At 44.2% G+C, this 16,509-nt stretch overlaps 2 pseudogenes; both read right to left on the bottom strand.

The window, feature by feature from the left end:
- Positions 1-16,509, bottom strand: part of LOC137016995 (zinc finger protein 721-like) — a 186,381-nt pseudogene that overhangs the window by 103,270 nt on the left and 66,602 nt on the right.
- Positions 109-2,074, bottom strand: LOC137013839 (E3 SUMO-protein ligase KIAA1586-like; annotated as a pseudogene).

The following is a 16,509-nucleotide window of genomic DNA, read 5'->3' as shown; positions in this document are numbered from 1 at the left end:
CTGTCTTTGCTTTCCGTCCTGTAACCCAGGATGTTGAGGGTCGGTGACCGGCTTTAATCCAAGATGATACAAAAGGCAGAGGGTCAAATTGCTCCAAAGGGGGTCCATTCAGATCCACGAAGAGAAGCGAGGAGAGGCTTTGTTCACGCAACTTGTTGCGATACTTGCTGTTTGAAGTTTGACAAGCGTTTTCCCTGGTGCTCTGTTTTGCAATTTAAAGTCCCGGAACTCCTCGACAGCCTCTCGGGCCGGTTCTCCCAGTGTTTTTGCCAATGCTCGAACCTCAGTTTCCCCATATAGGATACGGGCGCTATGTTGCTGTGGCCAAAAGCGTTTATCCAGCGGTTTCAGCATCTGGACAAGGTCCGGTTCGGGCAGTCTCTTCTTTTGGCTGTTGATAATAGACTGATTGAACTGAAGACGGTTTATCTTCGGCCTGCTCTCTGAAAGCTCAACATCTTTGAACAGGCCAGTCGATATGCGTTGTTCGGCTTTTTGTGTGGATTTTCCTCCACTTGCTTTCATGGCTGTCAAGACGTCAATGGTCTGCTGAATGTGGCAACTTGCATCAACTAAAGATGTTTGTTTGCGTTGCAGTTTTAGCGACAGATTTTGTCATTCTCGCAGTACATCCTTCATACATGCCAAATCAGCCAAAAAACCTGTGCTTGTAAGGAGTTTGTGCAGGCCCCTGAATTTCTGCCTCTCTGTGTCGCAGCGAGATGTGTCTTCCATGGCTGTTCTGAATTGGTGCGCCAGTGCAGGATAATCGTTCCATACTGCCTTCACAGTGCGAAAACTACTAGCCACCCAACGAATTGTAAAGATTTGACCTATTTTTAGGATTTGCATGTTCAAACCTGTAGCTGCCTCCTGGAGCAAACGGCCGTTTTTTGATGACAGGTTATAGAGGGCGTAAAGTTTTGAGATAAAAAACTGAAATTGGTTACATCCAGCTACTTCCTTAAGTGAGTCTTTGACAGCTAACTCAAGTCGGTGAGCTAGACAGTGTATTGACTGAACTTTGGGGAAATCTTGTTTGAGTTTAGTGACGAGTCCGCCGACTCTGCCCGTCAGTACCGCTGCTCCATCCGTTGCAATGCAGATGAGATTTTTTCCCCAGAAACTCATCATCCAGTCCCGCTTGTCTCAAGCTTTTCCTCAAACTTTTGTACATCGATTCGGCATCCGTGCCTTCTGAAAGCTCAACGATATCTAAAAAAACATTATCCACTTCCCCCGTTCCTGTCATGTCACACCGCACATAAATGATCATATAAGCCAGGCCATGAACTGTGCTCTCATCTATCGTGATACTGATTCGTGTTCCCAGTTCTTTTATTTTTGAAACAAATTTAGCTCTCATTTCACTGGCGATATGTCCGATTATTTCAGCACAAGCATGGTCTGATTTGTGCACATTTCCCACGTTTGCACCATTAAGTTTTTGAAGGGACATTACAGCAGGGAGCTTTCTGTAGGCCATTTTTTCCTTGGCCACCATATAAGCAGATCTGAAAGACGTAGCTGTTTCTTGCATTAAATTAGCATTTACTTCAAGTACCTTGTTTGGGAGCACATCCTTTTCCTTCATCTCCGAAATCTCAACCGCTCTTTTGTGTGCCAAACTGTCCCGATGCTTGTAAATCTTTTTCCGCAGGTTATTCTGTGACTCGCTGCTGACCTCTCCATTCATCCATTCCTCTGACAGATGTACTCCCGTTGCTCTTTCGGCGAGCAACAGGCTTTTTGCCTCCATGCATACTGTACATCCTAACTTCTGATTTTTGGAGTAGAGCCATGTATTCCTGATTCTCCACTCACTCCATTGCTTTGTTGTCCAGTTGAAAGGTGTTGCATGATCGCCTGGTCCGCTGCAGGTCGCAGCGGTGGTTTCTGGCGCCAAAGTCTCGCTATCCTCGGTGCTGGTGCTGTCACTAGCAGCAACTTTTAGCGGCGGCAGCGCCGACGGTATCACCGGCAAGCTAGTTGTAGCTGGTGCGCTGTCATCACTCCTCTTCGTTTGTTTTGTAAATCCAAATTGACTGAGGTTTGGCTGCTTTCTTTTCGACATTTTTATTAGTATCCACAGAGTGTTCCAAAAAACGAATAAAGTATGTTTTGAACTTGAAGTTAAGCGAACATTCAAATACCAACTCAGTGAGAAGTTCAAGTGGTGACGTAAACGTAGTAATTTCAGTGAAGCGCCGCCACGCATGGATGGTCACAGCAGGAGACACAGCGGAAAATAGTGTTCGGAAATAGTAATGTAATGAGCGAATAAACACACAACATTGACACATTTTTAATATCATCATTTATTTCAGGAACCTTAATGTACAGAAAATCAAAATCTATATGCGACACAAAAAATGGACAGTGTTTTAGAGCTCCCCCTAAATGTCTCAAAGTAGGCTTTCAGGGGAGCCCAGGTCCTTTTCAGGGGAGCCGAGCTCCCCTTAGCTCCCCCGTAATTCGAACCCTGCTCAAGTCTATGGAAACTCGCGACCGGTTCGTGACGGGTTCTAGTTCCCCTGCACGAGCACAGGCTCTGGATCCAGAATGTGCACAGTTCTGCTGGAAAATGGGCACCAGCGTCCTCCTGATACTGCGATAATCCTGCGGGCCAAGTAATAAACATTCCAATTAATTGCAGATGGATGAGAGATGAATAATTAAATTGAATTGATTTTAATAAAGACACGGAACTCTCATTTCAAGGTAAAACGAATATGGAAGGCCAAAAGGGCCCAAAACACGTGAATTTTAACATGTCAATAACATGTTAAACACGCGTGAAAAATCAACGCGTTAAATATGTGTATGTGTGTCCTGCTGCAGTTTTGTTCTAAAGAAATAGTGTGGGTTAGTAATATAATTTTAAACTGATAATAATGTATGATGCTCTCTCTGTGTTTGTGTCAGAACATGGGTGCAGAGCGCAAACTTAAACCCTTGTGACATACTGGATTGAAAATATATGAAATAAATTATTTCTAGTTGACTAGTAGTAGTTAATTTAAGCCAATATTGACTAATTACATTTAAATTCATTTAATTTCTTATATACTGGACAGAATAAAAGAACCGGCAAAAGTAATGATTATGAATGTGACAAAAAAAAAAACAGCAAGGAGACATTTTCAATTGTTTATTAATAAACTAATGTTTTCTGAATCAGTGTCGGCTGCAAAGATGTTGACATTGCTGACTCTCATCAGCTCCACAGAGATGCACATTTCATTCGAATTAGGCCTACATAATCAAGGCAAGGCAAGGCAATTTTATTTGTATAGCACATTTCGTACACAATGGTAATTCAAAGTGCTTTACATAAAAAAGAATTATAAAAATAGAACATAAGGAATAGAAATAACAGTAAAAACAGAGAATTTTGCTATCTGGATGCATGAGCTAGAAAGTCTTAGGGAGTTTTTTGTTGTTGTCGTCCATCAGAGTGGATCTAAACGGATCTATCCATCAGAGCGGATTGGAATGGATCTTCCTCACACGACAGGACTGCTACCTGTTAAGGCACTTCAAACTGATAAACACAATTTCAATCTCCCCTTTTGCCAAGACACCTCAAACTGCACCACACAGCCCTAATTCTAAATATCTTATCTTAACAACGCAGTTCAAGTTTCCCCTTTGGAAATTTCCCCATTTGGAAAGTGTCCTGACTGTAATCCAGAGATATCTTAACCATGCACTACAGCTTAAATTTCACCATGGTTTGTCCCCTTATCCAAATTTACCAAATTTTTGCCTAATCACAAATGCTTTCTTCCTAATTCTCCCAGCTCTTTCAACCAGACAGCAATATTTAAAATGCATTAAAAGTCAGAATAACAAGATGATACATAAAAGATATATATATATATATATATATATATATATATATATATATATATATATATATATATATATATATATATATATATATATATATATATATATATATATATATATATTAAAATGGAAAAAAAAAACAGGAAAAGGAATTAAAAGAATAAAAAGATAATAAGTATAAAATAAAATGCAAACAGTTCGGACAAAGCACAGTGCTCAATCAGCAAATGCATAGATAAAAAGATGCGTTTTTGCAGATTTATTAAAAAAGAAAATCTGAAATATCACATGGTACTAAGTATTCAGACCCTTTGCTCAGTATTTAGTAGAAGCACCCTTTTGATCTAATACAGCCATGAGTCTTTTTGGGAAAGATGCAACAAGTTTTTCACACTGGATTTGGGGATCCTCTGCCATTCCTCCTTGCAGATCCTCTCCAGTTCTGTCAGGTTGGATGGTAAACATTGGTGGACAGCCATTTTTAGGTCTCTCCAGAGATGCTCAATTGGGTTTAAGTCAGGGCTCTGGCTGGGCCATTCAAGAACAGTCACGGAGTTGTTGTGAAGCCACTCCTTCGTTATTTTAGCTGTGTGCTTAGGGTCATTGTCTTGTTGGAAGGTAAACCTTCGGCCCAGTCTGAGGTCCTGAGCACTCTGGAGAAGGTTTTCGTCCAGGATATCCCTGTATTTGGCCGCATTCATCTTTCCCTCGATTGCAACCAGTCGTCCTGTCCCTGCAGCTGAAAAACACCCCCACAGCATGATGCTGCCACCACCATGCTTCACTGTTGGGACTGTATTGGACAGGTGATGAGCAGTGCCTGGTTTTCTCCACACATACCGCTTAGAATTAAGGCCAAAAAGTTCTATCTTGGTCTCATCAGACCAGAGAATCTTATTTCTCACCATCTTGGCAAACTCCATGCAGGCTTTCATGTGTCTTGTGTAACCAAGGTTACCAGAGTAATATAGAAATAAAGTTATTGATATATAAACATACTAATATATAAACAAAACTATTGAGAACTACTTAAAAGTGAGTACTATTATAAAAGAAAATATTTGTCCCGGCCTTCCAGTGGTTTTGAGGAGGGTTTGGACTGGCGAGCCTCCCTTGAGTTGTTCTTGGATTTTCTGTGGAAACAAAAGATTTTCTGAACTCTGTGAATGGTAGGAAATCGAATAACTCTTCTTTTTTTGTGTTTTGGGTGGAGATGTTCCCCATGGACAAAGAAAAGACATTTGTACTTCTATGGACCATTTGAAGAACTGTTTTTCTTGAAAGACTGAGAAATTGAAGGTTTTGAGATCAAAGGACATTATTTTATTTCATTGAGAAGTGTCAATTTTCTGGGTTGACAAGTGATATATTGTTTGGGTTTTGATACTTGAACACTAATTTTTGGGTGAATCGAACACTGAGTTAAAGTGAACAAAGTACTTACCTTGTTGACAATCAAGGGAAAAGTTTCACGAAACCTGTGAAAACAAAAGATTGATAGGAAAATTCAGAAACAATATTTTCAATTGTGAAAATATATATATATATATATATATATATATTTTTTTTTTTATTATTATTTCACATTGATTCAACTTACCTTTTGAATGCAGTCAAACAAATACACATTGTGTGTTCAACCAAATTATTCTTCAAGTCTGTTCACTGTTGGTGTTGCATCTTTCTCAGTAGCGAATCTGTCCTTCTGAGATGCTGGTCCATAGATTGGCATATAACAAGTTAATTATTTATTAAATCTACAAGTTATTAGCCAGATAGAAAGCGTTACACTTGCACTGAGGAGAGGCTTCCGACGGGCCACTCTGCCATAAAGCCCCGACTGCAGTGATGGTTGACTTTCTACAACTTTCTCCCATTTCCCGACTGCATCTCTGGAGCTCAGCCACAGTGATCTTTGGGTTCTTCTTTACCTCTCTCACCAAGGCTCTTCTCCCCCGACAGCTCAGTTTGGCTGGACGGCCAGCTCTAGGAAGGGTTCTGGTCGTCACAAACGTCTTCCATTTAAGGATTATGGAGGCCACTGTGCTCTTAGGAACCTTAAGTGCAGCAGAAATGTTTTTGTAACCATGGCCAGATCTGTGCCTTGCCACAATTCTGTCTCTGAGCTCTTCAGGCAGTTCCTTTGACCTCATGATTCTCATTTGCTCTGACATGCACTGTGAGCTGTAAGGTCTTATATAGACACGTGTGTGGCTTTCCTAACCAAGTCCAATCAGTATAATCAAACACAGCTGGACTCAAATGAAGGTGTAGAACCATCTCAAGGATGATCAGAAGAAATGGACAGCACCTGAGTTAAATATATGAGTGTCACAGCAAAGGGTCTGAATACTTAGGACCATGTGATATTTCAGTTTTTCGTTTTTAATAAATCTGCAAAAATGTCAACAATTCTGTGTTTTTCTGTCAATATGGAGTGCTGTGTGTACATTAATGAGGAAAAAAAAATGTAACGAAATGTAGCGGTTATTAATCAATTTATGGATGAAATATGAATATAATAATTCATAAGGTTATGAATAAATTATGATTCATATATCGACCCAATGGGGAATTAAACATATATTGTGAATCAATTACAACGAATTAGAATCAATTACATATATGATTAGTTCTGGTTTAATAATTATTTAGAGAAACTGCTCGTTTGTCCAGCAAACTAGTCCCTCACAGAATATTATAAACGGAGTTATTCTCTGGCCATGAAAATAACTAAAGCATAAAGCGATCGAAAAAACGTTAAAGTGACTTGGGTTTTCCGCTGAAAGAACAAACAGAACAATCGAGCATGAATAACGTTTTAATATATGCAAACTACGAATACAGAGGTTCTAAATATATATACAAGAAAATACACACCTATGTACAAGAATAGAAGTAGAGAAGGAAAGAGAGAGAAGGCAAGTAGCAAACTCACAACCAGTCCTAAGCCAGCACGGAAATCAGTTTCATCATCTAAGATTGAGAAACGGCAGTATACTTGCATTGGTTGCGTGTGTCGAATTTCAGGTTAGCGCTGGTGCAGTTCGTTGGCTTCCTCCGTTCAGCGGGAAGGTTTGAACTGAGGACGAGAGTGAGTTTCGCTGGAAGATGGCGATCCCGAAGCTGAGCGCGGTGGCAGCGCGTGGTCACCGGAGGGGTCCGGGAAAAACGTGCACGAGATGCTCGTGAGACAATCGGGAGAGAACACGGGAGAGAGAGAGTCTGGAATTGTGCGTCTTTGCTTTTATGACAGATAAGCCGACACACCTCCTTGAGGTGGGGTAGCCAATAACATGGGTGCAAAGTTGGCGGGAAAGCTTTTCCTTTGCTTGGCCTCACGACTTAATCTGCATGAGTTATGACTATCAATTCAGATCTCCAAATGGAGTGTGTTCTTCACAGTATCATTAAACACATAGAAAAATGCATTTGTCAGCGGTGTGACATATCTCAGTAAATAGCTCGTGTCCGGAGCTTTACGGCGAGACCAAACTCGATAGGTCAGAAAGGCATAGGAGAGAAGTTATGGTTTACAGACAAAATTATATCGTTAAAATGCACACTAGCACAAATACACTCATTTAAACACTAGGAAACATGCATAGGCCCTAAAAATATATGAAATATATATTTCAGCATAGTGGTAGTTTACAAATACAGTTGAAAATGTATGATTGTGTGTTTCTGTGTCTGTCTGTGTGTGTGTTTTTGTGTGTCCCTGTGTGTGTGGGGTGTTGGAATGTGGATCTGGTCAGTCTCTGGGGGGGTTTTACAACCCAGTCCAGCATGCTAAAAGCGTTCTGGACATTCCAAAGTTTATTGATTATCCTGATACGTGTGCATACGCTACAGATTCCCCCTTTCGGCCAACGAAGTTCCTGTGCGGACTTCGTTGGACGGTAACCAAGTTCGATGGCACATGGATCCGGATGGTCACGCAGCAGGTGGTTCCTACTGGTCCTTGAGGGAGAGCAGATAAGCACCTGTCCGTGGATTCTTGCATCCCTTTGATCCCTTGGGATAGGATGAAGGCCAGGCCCCGGGCGAGTGCGTACTTGATTGCCATGGAGAGGCAACGGATTGTGTTGGCAGCAGTCCAAGCTCGGGCTCTAGGTGAGCTGGTCAGGACAGGCAGTCGTGAGAGTGCTTGGAGGGCTGCATCAGTGGGAGTACTGTCACTTAGCTGGGACCCCCCTTTGTCAATCCTCAGTTCCAGTCCTGGATCTAAGGTGTGATGGTGATTCCTGGAGGAGGATGGGATTTCCAGTTCTGACTGGTCCTCTTTGCTTGAGAGACAGTACACTGCCCGATGGCTGTGATAAAGGATGGAACTCAGGGGTAAATGGATCCTCTTACTTGGATTGGGCAGCCTGACATGAGTGGCGGTGTTGTGCTGATTGTAGATTACGATGGCAGCATGAGTGGGGTGTGGATGAGCAGTCGATCACCCACAGTCTCGGCTTGTGTTCCGATAACTGGGGTGCGAGGCTTGGCCGGGCAGCGTGTGTCGCTGGTCATGGGCTGCAACCGGCCCATTCCTTCAGTGTGGTTTCTGAGGAAGAGCTGGTTTGGGCAGAAGTACTGAAAGTCTTTGGTGAAACTACACCTGCGAAAGTGGGGAGCCGGGCACAGCCGTGGGTTGCTGTTGTGGTAGGCTACCGCAACTGAGGTGTGTTTCTTGGCATGGGTGTTACGTTGCCGCCACCTGACATTGACCATGTCTTTGGGTCTGCCAGTAGCAAAGTCCAGCACAGTTTGTGTAGGATACTGAGGACTCCTATTCATAGCCACTCTGTCCATAGAGAAGCTAATTTCTCGCAGCAGGTCTGTCAACAGAGCTATAACCAGCTGATTTTGGGCAAAGTCATTCTGGAGGACTGTAAACAGTTGCTTCCTTGAGTTCGCAGTTTGGATCAGCAGGAAACTGTGAGTGCGGAGAACCACCGCAATACCTTTCCAGGATTTGCAGGTGGTTTGCAGGGTTTGGCTCTGTGTTGCGAGTTGCTTTCTCAGTTGTAGGCGGAGCTTGTTGTGCTGCTGATGAGGGGAGCAGGCTGTGATGAGACTCAAGTCTCCTGGTTGGTACAGATGCAACGGCAGTGGCACCTGCCGTGCCATCAGTAGTTCTGTGGGGAACACCTGAGTTGACTCCTGTACGGTGTCTGTGATGGCCATGAGCATCAGAGGAGGTTTTACCGTCCAGTCTTTCTGGTCGACTGACCGTGGAAATGTGATTCCTCGGCTTTGCAGTGAAGCTCGGTGCTTTGCGTTTGCAGTCTGGACATGACGGTAAACTTGACATCCTCTGGCGTGCTCTGCCACATCTTGCTGCATGCTGGGCCAGTGCGCCACTTGTTTTAATGTCTCGTCCGTAGTTCTGGTGCCATGGTGTTTGGCACATGGTGTGTCGTGGGTTCATATCAGTTCACCCCCCTTTTGGCCCTGTGGCAGTACAAGCTTTGGCGCTGTGAGGACATCAGGGACATACTTTAGAAAGTTTATTTCCACACGCAGCATGTGGTCGGTCTCGTGCAGTCGTTTGTTGCTAGGGGCCGCCGTGGGACCAGATGCCGGGAACGGGAGGTTGGAGGGGTCTGAGTGGTGGTACAAAACATGTCGAATGGAAATGTTGGAAAGTTTGGTTGTCAGTGGCAGTGGCAGTAAGGTGGGAAATGTTGCAGGAACAGTCCGCTGGCTGCGGGTTGTTGTTGCCACACTAAGGGTGGGTGAATGGGGTGGGTGTGACCATAGCTTGTTATGCAGTGTGCCAGTCTTGGCAAGAGCATTAGTTTGGTCGTTCACACCTTTGTCACGCCCTGGTTGCTTCAAGCATCTTTTCACCTTTTCCCAGTAAATGATCATGTCGTGTGCTTGGGTGAGGTGATCACGTGTCTGGAACATGTGTTGATGTTTCACCTGCTTGTTGCATTCAGTCTTGAAACCAGTTTGTTTCCAGCCCAGAAGATGGCATGTGAAACAAGGTCTGGCAACGTGTGAGTCTGTGCACATGAGTTCCCTGATGTTATAAGCTGAGGAGACGTGAAGGGTTTTGAGGGTAGCTGCTGCTTCACCATATTGACATGACTGGGGACCCCACCTGCTGTTCTGTGGTTGGCAGGGTTGGTTTCTTAACCATCGTACCCCTGCATTTGCCTGTGGGATGCCCTCATGGTTGTAGGAACGTCCATCGACGTAGGCCGTGGGCATTCCTTGGCACGCATTCTCTTTGAGGTATCTGTGACAGGCTGGTCGCTGTTGTTGGGGTACCAGTATCTGAAGTGTCAACGCTGGTGTGCTGTTATAGCAGTTTTGACAGGCAGCTGAATCTCCGCTCCGTGCAGACTTGTGCTTTCTGGCACGTTGTGGCAGTGGCACCTGCTGGTTCAGCCTCCTGAAGTCGCTGGTGGGTCGCCACTTGCTGTCTGGTTTGACAATGGACCAGGTAGGGGCTGAATAGGTGCTGTTGCATGGGCAGATAACACCTTTTCCTTCTGTTGAATGAACAACCTCCTGTACTGGTTCATGTGGGGCGATGTGACCTTCGTACTGCCTGATTAAGGTGGGAGGAGCATTTGGGTGTGTTGCACTATGCACTGTGTGAAGTTTAGTGAGACCACAGCATAAAAGGTCTTTGTCAAATGTCACTTTGAATTTGTGCAAGACGTTTCTGAGTCTTCGACAGTCTGCATCATTCTTTAGCGCACTTGCATCTTTCTGGATCTGTTGGCCTTTAGGCTCAAACCTTGGGAAGGGCTCCTCTGTTGTAGTGTAAGCTGTCAGGTTGGCTGTCCGAGGTGCAGCGCTTTCCTGAGTTTCACAGGCAGGCTGGTTAGCGACTGTGGGTACTGCAAGGTGTTTGTCCTCCATCAGCTCCGTTCTGTGCACCTGTTCTGTGGGTACCAGTTTGATGGAAGTGATGGAGATGCTCTTGAAGGATGCTGTGAAACTTGTGTTGCTTAAGCTTCCTTCTGGGACCATGGCAGCTGGTATTAAGTTAATGACTGTTAACTTGCGTTCAAAGTCATAGGGGCCGTGGTCCATTATCCATTCTAGATGGTGGGCTTTGGGAATGCTGATGTCTGTGACCATGCATTCGTTGAGCCAGCTGTGAACTACGTAGGGTGACACTTCAGTTAGCGGTGTGGCTTTTAGAGCAAGTCCAAGTTCCACGCCTTCAGGTGACAGTGTGAAGGAGCCCAGCATGTGGCTTAGGGTTTGACCACATTGCCTGTTGAGCCAAACAGCACCCCCTTTGGTGTAAGGTGGTACTACAATTTCCTGTATGTTGATCCAAACAGCACCCCCTTTGGTGTAAGGTGGTACTACAGGTTCCTGTATGTTGATCAGGATGCAGACCTGTTGGATAGTCTGGCCTGACAGGAAGTTGGCAGTGTTGACAGGAACAACAGGAAGCTGTACAGTCATTGGGGCCCACAACAACTCATTTGCACTGTCCGTATGAGCACTAGAGTGCATCAGGATGTCTGGAAGGACCAGGAAGTGATGGGTTAAATGCCGGTTGTTCCATTTGAAGTTCACAACGCAGATGTCCTTGACGGTCATCATGGTTGACAGACGAAAGTCCAATGGGAAGCGTATTTGCATGTTGACAAATGGGAGGTCCGGTGTTCCTTCAATGAGGGCACTTAACAGCGTGTGGCTGAAGGCTGAGTTGTCTGCCCACAGTGTGAGAATAATGTCTGTTGTAGTTACATCATTCAGCTGTGAGTCTGTCATGACCTTGGAGCAGAGGGAGCTACAGTCTATGGTGGGTTGAAGTGTGCCGGGTAGCGAACTTGAACTGTGCTCTAAGACCGGGTTCCCGCGGTTAGCTGGGAGATTTCCCGCGACCTCTGTGACCTGACCGTCTGGCTCAGGTGGCCTGGGTGACTGGGAAGGCAGAAGTTCACACACTTGAGCCCAGATTTTCAGTGGTCTGGCGTTCAATAAGGGCTCAAAACAGTCTAGCAGGTCTTTGTGAGTGGAACAGAGAAACGTGTCCATTTGCGCTACGCACACAGGAGGTACCAGGCTCACTCGACCAATGGTGTGGTGTGTGGGAGCTGTGTGTTCAAGGTGGACCTCATTTGGACTGTGCGACTGCACATTCAGCTCACATCTTTGTGACTTGAGAGTCTGAGTTTGTCTTTCAGCTTCATTTCTCAGTCTTTCAAAAAGGTAAGGACAGGTTTCTGGACAGTGATCGGAGTCTGGGTAACTGGTTGGAATTTCTACAGTCTTTTTAGACGCAGTTCTCTGCTTGGCTTGAGCTTCGTCGACCAAGTCTCGCGGCTGCTGAATAGACATGCTGCTTGAGCAGGCCAAGGCTGCCAGATGATCACTCACCGCAGGGTGCAGCTCTCGGAGAAGCAGAGGGTTGAAGATGAAATCTTCCTCCGTTGCTGGCTGGTTACGTGCTCCGTAGTACCCTCTTTGCATTCGGCTGTAGAAAGTGTATGGGTTATTCAGTCTGCCCCGTTTTAGGTCCATGGCAGCAGGGAGCCCTTGATCTGATGCAGGGTCAGAAAGCTTTTGGATCAGAACCTGTCGCAGGTGCTGGCAGTTGGATGTGACAGCTGCTGGCGAAGGTTCTTGGCCGTTGGACGTTTTGGGCAGTGGACTTTTAACCCCATTTGGAATTAGGGCTTCTTGACTGGTTAGGGGAAACTCGGTGATGTGTGTTTCCCCTCCCATGCCACTTTTCAGTACTCTGTAACCAGTGTCAAGTTCATTCACATAGTCTCTTTGTTGTTTCGGAGCCATAACTCCTTTCTGGGCCTGTTTGAGATGATTTTCACAGGTCAGGGCTTTAGTGTGTCTGTCTTTCAGTGTAGTCTCTGCTTTGGCTAGGGGAGCTTCGCTGTGTTGGAGTTTTCCAGTCAGTTTTCTACGCTCCACCTCCAGGTGGAGCTCTGCAAGGGCTTTTTGAAGTCTTTGCAGCTCCTCCTGCAGCTCGGGTTTGGATTCGTCCGCTGTCCAACGCTGGTCCTGGGTCTCGACGAGTCGCTGATCGTGGTGACGATGAATCTGGGCCTGATTCCTCCGGGCGTCCTCCGCCTGGAGCTTGAGGTTGTGGGCGATGGCTCGGATGACTCTCGCCCACTCTTTGTAGCTCGGCATTGGATCGTGGGCCATTAGTCGATTCAGGTTGTCGTCCAGCTGCTCGTTGCTTAGGTGCTGGGGATCCACAGCGTCGTTGGGCAGGATTGTGCTGGTCAGGGAGCCCAACCCGGTCTTGAGTCCGTCCCCATGGGTGCTGGGGCTGGCTGCTCTGAACACGTTAGCTTGCTGTTGGCGAGAGAAAGACAGCACAAACAGAACCAATGCAAGCACGCGCAGGGCTAACGACTTATAATAATGCATGATTATATAATTCTTTGGTTTGGTTCCAGTTAACTGGTGCAGACAGTTAGTGGAATGTAGGCTAGACACTTAATTGTCGATAGCCAAAAGGACCACGCGGGTCAATTTGTGTGGGTGAGTGCCGGATTTGAATAAAGATTTTGACAGGCGGTAGCCCTAAGAGTCCTTTGATGACTCTCGCTGCTCGGTCGTCTATCTATTACTCAGTTTTCCGTGATGGCTCTCACAGGCTCTGCTTTTACATGAACTGAAAGAAACAAACACAGTAGAGAAGCAAAACAGAACAGGGTGGATGCAATTAAATGAGAAATATAGCAGTAAACAAATAGAAAGGAATAAAAATAGAATCGCAATAAACTAAAACAGAAGGGCTAGAGGGGAGAAGTGAAACTTAAACTTCCTATTCCAGCTGGGTTTATGACGGTGTCCGGCGAGTGCACTGTTGCGTCATAAAACCTAGAGGGATGGTATGGATCGAGAGCATAAGGGTTGGCCCGCACCTGAGTAATTGAAGAATATGTAATATTCTGTGGCTTTCAATTAGGTGAAATGACTGTATGTCACTAATTTAGGCCTGGGTGAATTGTGGGTGCTCAGATAAGAACTCAATGGCAGGCAACCTTTCCTCGACGTTCAAACACTCTACTGCGGTGTCCGTGGCCACCTGTCCCCTTTGTACCACGGTGCAACCTCTCAAACAGGGAACACCAGTACAATTGCGCACTTCGGTAAGGTATTTGCGCCAACGGCCCGAGTGACCAGTCAAGATTGAGTTTTCCCTGAACTCAGAGTCTGTCCCCTTTACGGGCAGTTACTCCAAACGGGCGGTTCTGTCGTGCAGAAGCCTGAGCAGGGAAATTAAACAAAATTGCCGCTTGTTGTCACCCCGGGTCTCGTTGCCTCCCTGTACCTGATACACAACTCGCTGATGTCCTTGCGTGTTGCCCGTGATACGGGGTCAGAATGTCCACGATTCACACACGGTTAGTGTAAGAAGCGCCAGGCCAGGTAGCTCCACTCACTGGAACTCACTGGAGCAACCGTCAGCTCACCCCAGGGCGCTAAAGGGCCTTATCTGCAAGTGCACAAACAATCAGGTAAACACGACTTAATTGTAAATTTAAAACTCAATTTAAATCTTGTTTAAATAGAATTTAACTAATTAAGTGTGTAGGATAAAAGAGTAGGGGTCTAAAATGAACTAGCTAGAAGCAGAACAAAAGTAAAAATAACAGAAAACAAAAACAAATCAGATGCACTTGATTCAAATTTGAATTAAACTCTGTTCAATTCAATTTAAATGAGTGCATAGAATAACAGGATGGGAAAAAGCGAAAAGAGGATAATTCAGAGGCACTTGATTCAAATTTGAATTAAACTTGTTCAATTAAATTTAAATGAGTGCATAGAATAACAGAATGGGAGAAAGAAAAGAGAAAGCCTTCCCTATTTGCAGATTTTTCCTAAAGAGAATTGCTTGTTGATAGCAAAATGCCAACTGATTGACACTACTTAATTTTAAAATTGAATTAAATGTTATTTAATTAAATTCAAAAATAAGTGTATGAAATAAGGGAGGCTTGGGTGTGCGTGAATATTATTGCCAGCCAATAACACACAGGACCCAGAACTAAGAGTGAATAAAATAAAACATTAAGTAATAAAGGGAATGAATTTCCAAAGTAAACTAAAGAAATAACTTGAGAGAGAGAAAAGACAAAAAGGGAATGGATGAAATAACACAAAGTGGAATAAAAATAAAATAAATAAACTGAAATAAAATAAAATAAAGTAGATCTGTGAATACAGGAAAAAGAATACAAGGGAAAAGAGAATTGACTTATCTGACAGTGTCCACCAGGGGGCGCACTCTCAGAAAGTGAATTCCCTTGTTGGAAGGGAAACAATTTAAATTAAAAATTTAAACGTGTTTAAATTAAATTTAAATCAGTAAACCACATTCCAACAATGATTGGAAAGCATAACCACCAAAAGCAAATTACTTTTACAACTCCCCGCAGTATAGAGAAGCAAAAGATAACTTGGAGATAATTTCAGTTCAAAGTATGGAGCGGCTTTAACTCAGAACGTCCACGCGGTGGCGTCACTGAGTCCACACAACCAATAAGTAGGGAGGGGTGGCACACCTGAGCAGACTGCCCTCTGGCGTCTGGTCAGAGTTACTGCATCCCCTTTCTTTAATTCGTGATACAAAAACGAGCGCGCTTGTGGGTTTCTGACCCTTACGCTGTTTTAACTGCACGGTCACGATTACAACTATAGAACCTCAGCGGATTCTTTCATAAATATATGTGTACCGTTTTACTCACGGGTACACAACTCTGGGAATCAGTCCCTTTGGTGCAAACTTTAATGCACGCGAATATGTAACTTTTGCGGGATTGCTTCGCCGCTGTTACTAATCAACATTGGATCAGAATGCTGATACGAGCTCCAAATTATTACACATCAATCGATAAACCAGACGGACTGCTTTTCCGATTAGATCTGTAACGGGGATCACGTGGTTTTGGGTAGCTAGTCCAAACGACGTAACCCAGGAGCAAACCGGCTATTGTGAATTTTTGGACGACACAAGAAATTCAGATTCAGTAGCGGGTAAATATAATGAGGCCTCGAAAGAGTGGTCGCAGGAATCTCGCCACGACCCTCTAAACTTGCTGAACACGATTCAATTCGTTTATTCAAGCGGGAATTAATATTCAAAACTGTAACTTACTGCAAAGATTGTCGTCCTTCACAGATACGAGCTTGAGATATCAATGGACTGCAGTGTATTTCACGGTCAACCAAGGCTATGCCTGCAGTGTTTCTAGACACAAACAGCAGCTTGTTAACGGTGCGTAGTGAGGACCCGTGCGTCTTCTCACTGAATAAAACGCGTAATAAATAAAAATGTAAGTTAAATCATACAAAATTATTCTACATTGCTCTTTTACCGAAAACCAAGTTTAAAACGTTGCTCGCGAATCCTCCACCAAATAATATATGTAACGAAATGTAGCGGTTATTAATCAATTTATGGATGAAATATGAATATAATAATTCATAAGGTTATGAATAAATTATGATTCATATATCGACCCAATGGGGAATTAAACATATATTGTGAATCAATTACAACGAATTAGAATCAATTACATATATGATTAGTTCTGGTTTAATAATTATTTAGAGAAACTGCTCGTTTGTCCAGCAAACTAGTCCCTCACAGAATATTATAAACGGAGTTATTCTCTGGCCATGAAAATAACTAAAGCATAAAGCGAT

The sequence above is a fragment of the Chanodichthys erythropterus genome, chromosome 3 (assembly GCF_024489055.1).
Source record: "Chanodichthys erythropterus isolate Z2021 chromosome 3, ASM2448905v1, whole genome shotgun sequence".
NCBI lineage: Eukaryota > Metazoa > Chordata > Actinopteri > Cypriniformes > Xenocyprididae > Chanodichthys > Chanodichthys erythropterus.
The sequence above is the reverse complement of the archived record's forward strand: the minus strand, read 5'-3'. Positions and strand labels throughout refer to the sequence as shown.